The sequence below is a fragment of the Varanus komodoensis genome, unplaced genomic scaffold, assembly GCF_004798865.1.
Source record: "Varanus komodoensis strain SLA01 unplaced genomic scaffold, ASM479886v1 scaffold201, whole genome shotgun sequence".
Classification (NCBI taxonomy): Eukaryota; Metazoa; Chordata; class Lepidosauria; order Squamata; family Varanidae; genus Varanus; species Varanus komodoensis.
This window is the reverse complement of record NW_025335571.1, coordinates 66347-72455: the sequence shown is the minus strand read 5'-3', so window position 1 is coordinate 72455 and position 6109 is coordinate 66347.

The following is a 6109-nucleotide window of genomic DNA, read 5'->3' as shown; positions in this document are numbered from 1 at the left end:
GGGCGGGCGCGTGCTGAGTGGCTGTCGCCGGGCAAACTCGCCCCGCGCCGCGCAGCCGAAGCGGAGCCCGCGCGCCGGCCGGCAGGCGCATGTGCCGCCCGGGCCTGCCCCCGCGCTCCTGCCGAGCAGAACAACAGCCGGTGACGTCAGCGCGGGGCGGGGCGCGGCGCAGTGGAGACAGCGGCAGAGGCGCGCGGCCGCCCTCGCCTCGCGCTGCCATTGGCCGCGGCCGGCCTGCCCGTCCCGGCGACGGCGCGCTCGTTGGCTCCGCGGCGCCCGCGCTCAGCCAGCCACGCGGCGAGCTCCTGCATCCACCAGAGGGCACGTCGGGCGGGCGGGCGGCGAGCGGGCAGCCGCGCGGAAAGGCGCCGGGCGGGGGAGCGGGCGGGCGAGCGGGCGGGGGCCGCCCCGTTCGAGCGCCGGCGTGCAAAAGAGGAGCGGCCGACGACTCGCTCGCTCCAGCCGGCCCGTTCCTTGCAAGCCCAGAAGCTCCGCAGTCTCCGCGTGGCTGCGGCGGCTCCTGCCTTGCAAGGGGCTCTCTTCTTCTTGATGCAAGCACAGATCTCCGGCTTCGCACGGCAACTTTGCAAGAAGCCCTGCGGCCCCGAGGAGCTTCCAGTGGGGAAAGTGGGAAGAGGGCAGAGGAAACAGCGGGGCTGACGGGGGGAATAAATGGGGGCACGTGCGCTCACACCTACATAGGCTTCCTTTCCTCTGGGGAGCCCCCTCCCCCTTCCCAGTCGGCCCAGTATGGCAGCATGGCCAGCCAGGCGGTGCTGGAGCACAAACATGGCGTGCCAACGAGGCGTGGAGGCGTTTGGGCTCCTGTGCCCAGGCAAATGCCAGTGGTCCAAGCCCTTCCCCCAGGCATTTAGCAGGTGGGCACAAAGGAAGCTGCTGAGCAAGTCCTTTCGGGTTAGCTGTCAGGGCAGGAGTTCAGCAAGGAGCCGGCTCCTCCTCTCCTCCAGCTGAGAAGATGACCCACTGACCTGGAGCCCCACGCTGAGGCTCTTCGATGGGGAAGACGCCCGGCAGCAGAGCAACGCCCTCAAAGGCACACAAAACCTCAGCCACTGGGAATCCCCCCCAACAAAGGCCGCCTGGCTTGGCCTGCCAATAGTGCCCCTCTCTGTTCCCCCTGCCCCCACCGCCCAGCCTGAGGCTTGGCCCAGTTCCATCCCCAGGCCCATCCTGGGTAGCTGGCTGACTGAAGGAAGGGATGCGCTGCAAGAGACGGGGGCCATTCGCTCAAAGTGCTCCTGGTTCAGAGGCAGCCATGTGCAGGCAGGTGGACGAATGGTGCACTCAGAACTTGCCTGATCTGGCACAAACACTTCCAGCTGGGGTTGCAGGCCCTCCTGCCCAGAAGCAACAGGTCACACTGAGTGCTGCTGCATGCACAGGTGGCCAGGACACAGCCTCAGCCTTCCCTCTTCCGGGCCCAATTGCCCCGATGCCCCTCATGTGGCACTGCTGAAAGTGCATTGGTCCAGAGTGCCTTTCACAGGGGTTGTTTGCAAGAGAGGCCCGTTTGAGCCTAATTCTGTGCCATTTGTTTATATGTCAAAGGGGTGCTGGCTCAGGAGCAAGGCCATCATGACCTGCCCTCACTGAGAATGTAAGAAAGGCCCAAGGCTGGATCAGACCCAGCATCTTCCTAGCCCAGTATTCTGGACACACCGTGGCCAACCAGTTACTCTTAGCTTCCCACAAGAGTTCTGGAGAGCAACAACACACTCCCACCCATATTCCCCAACAGCTGCGAACAGAGGTATGCTCCCTTCCCTCCTTAAGAAAGCACATGGCCAACAGTCACTGGGGAAACCTTCTCCAGGAATTTATCCAGCCTGTTTTGGAAGGCAGCCAGGTTATTTAATAAATAAATAAACATCCGGAGGGCCACCAGTGTCTCACCCACCCCCGACTGGCAGCGGGTTTTCTCCAGGGCTCCAGGCAGGGGGCCGCCTTGCTGGCCCTGCTCGGCGGGGTGGGCTGAGCTGACGAGGCGCCAGGGTGTGCGCGGCGCCCCCGCCACGCTCCAATCACAGCCCCCACGGCACGCTCCCGCCGTGGGGGGGGGCGTCGTGGAATGCGGCGTCTCCCCCCCGAACGCCGGTCCCCCACTGGATTTCCTCCGGGGCGCGCCGCGCCTGGGCAGGGCCAAGCCGGCCCCGGATGCGCGCGCCCCCGCCGCGGCGGCCACGCCCGCCGAGGGGTCGGGGGCCCGGGCCGGCTGCAGAACCGCGGCGGGCGCCCCACCCGCGGGGGGATCCCCGGCCCTGCACAAGCCCGAACTTGCCTGCGGAGGGGGCGGGCCCGGTGACGTCACGGCGGGCGGGGCCTGCCCGGGCTCGGCAGCTGCTGGTCCGCGCGCGACTGCCCGCCTGGCTCCGAGCGAGTGAGTTGCCGCCGCCCCGGCTCGCTTGCTCGCAGCCCGTCCGCCCCGTCCCGTCCCGTCCCGCCCCGTCCCGCCGGAGTCTCCGCGCCGCCCAGCGACCTCCGAAGGGTTCATGCAGCTGCGGTAAGTGCGGCTCGGCACCCCTTCGGGGACCGAGTGCGGTGGCGGGGGGGCGGACGCACGTGGCCGCAACGGGGGCTTGGATCGGGGCGTTCCCCGCGCTCGAGGCGGGGTAGGCGGGACGGGGCGGCTCCCAGGCGCGGCGAGCGGGCGGGCGAGGCTGGCACGGCCGGGTTTGTTTACAAACACGGCGCCCGCCCGCACGGCGGGTCTGGTCCGCCCCCCGGCTGGGCGAGTGGCGAAGCCGCCGGGCAAGCTGTGCTCTCGCCTTGCTTGACCGCCTCCTTGCCCGGCAGACCCCTCCGAGCGCCATGGCCAGAGCACTGCAGGACGGGAGCCGCGCCGAGCCGACAGCAGCTGTGTCCGGGAGCCCAGCCTGCCCTGTGGGGGGGACGGTGGCCCTGCCGCCCTCCGTCTGCCGGCCCCCGCTCGCCTGGCCGCCCGGGCTGAACTGCATCTATCGCTGCGGGCCCGGGCAGGAGCCCCCCAGGAGCCGCCTTAGCGGCGCGCGCGGTGAGTAACGCTCCGCGTGTGCGGGGGGAGGTGGGCTGCATTCTGACGGTGCGCTGCGATCTCCCCCGCCTGAGGGCGTGAGGATTAATGGTGCCTCTGACCATGCACAGAGTGCTTCTGACTTCGGGCGCTAGAAGTCGGCCGCGGAATGCGTGATTTCCGCCCCAGGGAAGCTCGAGCACGGCAGCGTAGCCTCCTTTTGGAGCTCCCAGCAGCCCCTCTTTATCCCCACTGTCACCGTGGATCGAACCCTTTCCTGCAGCTTTTCTGCGAGGAAAGGGTTAAGCAGCTCGGGAGTTGCGAGCGCCACGCCCTGCGACAGGGCGGCTCGGAGGGCAGCCCACCTGGGCGCACCTGCCAAAGGAAGAGCCCAAGTGGAGCCCGGCAGCCGTGGACAAACCTTTGTTTTCTCCCCTCCACGGATTGCTGCAGCTCCTGAAGCCCAGGGCGGCTGGGGTGGGAGCTGGGCCACTGGCACCAGTTCCCTTGAGGCCCGCAGGAACCTGCGCCCATCTCCGGTCCGAACCCCTCCTGCGACCGCCCCTTGCGGCGTGTGGGGCTGATCACCTGCCTCCGTCCGGGCTGCCAGCCCAGCGAGATGGGAGGCTGCGGGCACTGGATCCGCTGATCGCCCCTCATGCTTTGTTGTACCCCGGACAACGCTTCCCTGTGCCCCTCTCCCAGAGAGCCATGCCTGTAAATGCTGAGTCAAGCATGCAGAGGGAGGGGGGAAGCCAAATTGGGTACCAGGTGGCCCGTCATCAGCCGAAGGCTGCCTGTGAGTACTGCAACACCCTACAGGGGGGCGGCAGGCCAGAGTTCTCCTGGCACCTCAGGGGCCCGGGGGACGTTGCCGCAAAGGGCACACAACATGCGGGGCTGAATACGCACGGGTGAACCCAGGAAGAGACAGGGTGAATTGCAGCTGGGAGGGAGCCTGGGGGGGCTGTGCGGATAGACCAGGGCCCGACAGACGAGAGGACCGTGTCCTGAAATGATCCCTTTCATCTGCAACAGGCGGCAGTTGCCAAGGATACAGGAAGCAGCACTTGCGCTGCTGCTCCTCGGCCCACCACCCGCTGCTCCCTCCCTCACCTGCCTTCTCTGGTGGGGGGACTGCTTGCCTCTGCCCTGACGCCTTTCCCTTTCCCTTCCTTCCTTCGCAGGGAACGTGCAGCCTGCGACCCACAGCAGCAGCAGGGAGGGGGCCTCAACAGAGCCTGAGCAGGGGGCAGTACAGTCCAATGGGCACATTCTTCCTAGGAACCCACCCAGCTTGGAGCAGGCCATCGGGGCCCACCTGCGTCGGATGGGAGACCAGTTCCACCAAGAACATGAGCGAAGGGTGAGCCTTCCAGGGCAAAGAGAAGGAGGGGATTGAAGCAGTGGGTGTACAATCAGACCCATGGGGCCCCAGGCAGTATCTTGTGCCCACAGCAGCCAGGCCCATACCCAGGAGGTGGCCCACAAGCCGGATGCAAGGGCAACCGCCAGGGCCACTCATGCTGCTCAGCCACTGGCATGAAGAGGTGGGCGGCTTCTGGCCCGGAGGCGGCAGCCAGACACTGGGACCAACGGGCGCCGCCGCCTCTGTGAAGAAAAGGCGTGGGTGGTGAATTGCTCCCCACCCACCTTTAGGAAAGGCCCGCTAGAGCCTGCCATTACCACGGTGTGGAACAGCCTTCCTCCCATGGAAGGCCTCGAGCAGCAGCCCAGGCTGTAGCCTTCCCCGGGCCCACCGAGACCCCGGCTGGGCCACCTCCGCCTTCACTTGTTTGCTCAGGGAGCTGGGCAGAGCCCGGACGCTGACTCATGGCCTATAAATAGCCCTGGGATATAAGGCAGGGCATGGCCACCGGAGCGGAAGCAGGAAGCAGGCTGAGCTGGGCGGCAGCGCCGGCCGGCTCCACGGAGGCCTTGCTGAGTCAGGCTGTGGAGCAGGGAGTGTCAGGAGCAGCACCGATACGCAGGCAGGGGTCTCCGCGGCAGCTCCCTTGCAGCCACCCTCCTCTTCCCCTCTCCGCAGGAACACCGGCTGCACGGCGTGCTCCGGGGCCACCTCTACCACTTGGTCTTCCATCTGCTGGGCATCCTTTACAACCTGCCAGCAAGAGGGTGACCGGCTCTGGCCCGACGGCCACCTGCCGAGGAGCTTGCGTCCTCCTGCGGGCCAGGAGGAAGAGCCACACGGTTGGACTTGACACGCGCCCCCGAGCAACTGACGCCAAGGCCGCCCCTACCTCAGGCCTGCTGCTGCCCGGCTGGGTTCTTGGGCTGCCTGCTCGGGCGGGCTCTGCGCTGCCCTGCCCTGCCCTGCCCCGCAGTGCCTTACGGAGAGCTGCTCACTGGGCGGAGGGCGAGGGGCATGTTAGCACTATGTGAATACTGTTCATTGAGCCTGTAGAGGTGGGGAGGGGGGAGAACTGCACACGGGGCCCGTTGCCTGATGGGAGGCCCCGCGGCAGCCGCTGCAAGTGGGGATGGCCTGGGCCTGGGACGTGGGGAGGGAGAGGCGGGCGGGGGGGCTGCACAGCAGTGGTGCAGCAGCTGCTGTATGTACATATACTGGAAACTGCCTGTACATAGGACCACCCGGTGCTGCCTGTACATACTGGAGGGAGTTGCTCGTCTGGACCTTGGGTGGGGGGGGAAGGTTTTGTATGTTTTCTTTTCAATAAAAACTGGACTTCGGCAGTAGCTACTCTTCCTTACACCCAATCAGGCAGAGGGCCGGACAAGCTGGCCTGTTGACCAAGCCTGGGCCTTCCTGCAGAGCTGTCCGAGCCAGTGCCGGCCAATGTGGGGTGTGGGGAAATTGGAGGAGCAGGCGCAGCATCCCTTGCTGCATCGAGTGGGGCTGCACCCAAACCAGCCGCGCGACTCACACTGTGCAGGGGGGCCTGAGCCACATGCCGTGACCACCTTGCAGGGCAGAGGCTGCACCCCCCCAGACCCCCACTGCAGGAATGCACAGCTGCTTTGCGCCCCACGGGAACCTTGCTGGACAGGAGGGCATTCCTGGGAGACCCTGCAACCTTGGATGCTCCTGAGATTTAAGTGAAGGTCTGGGTGGGCACA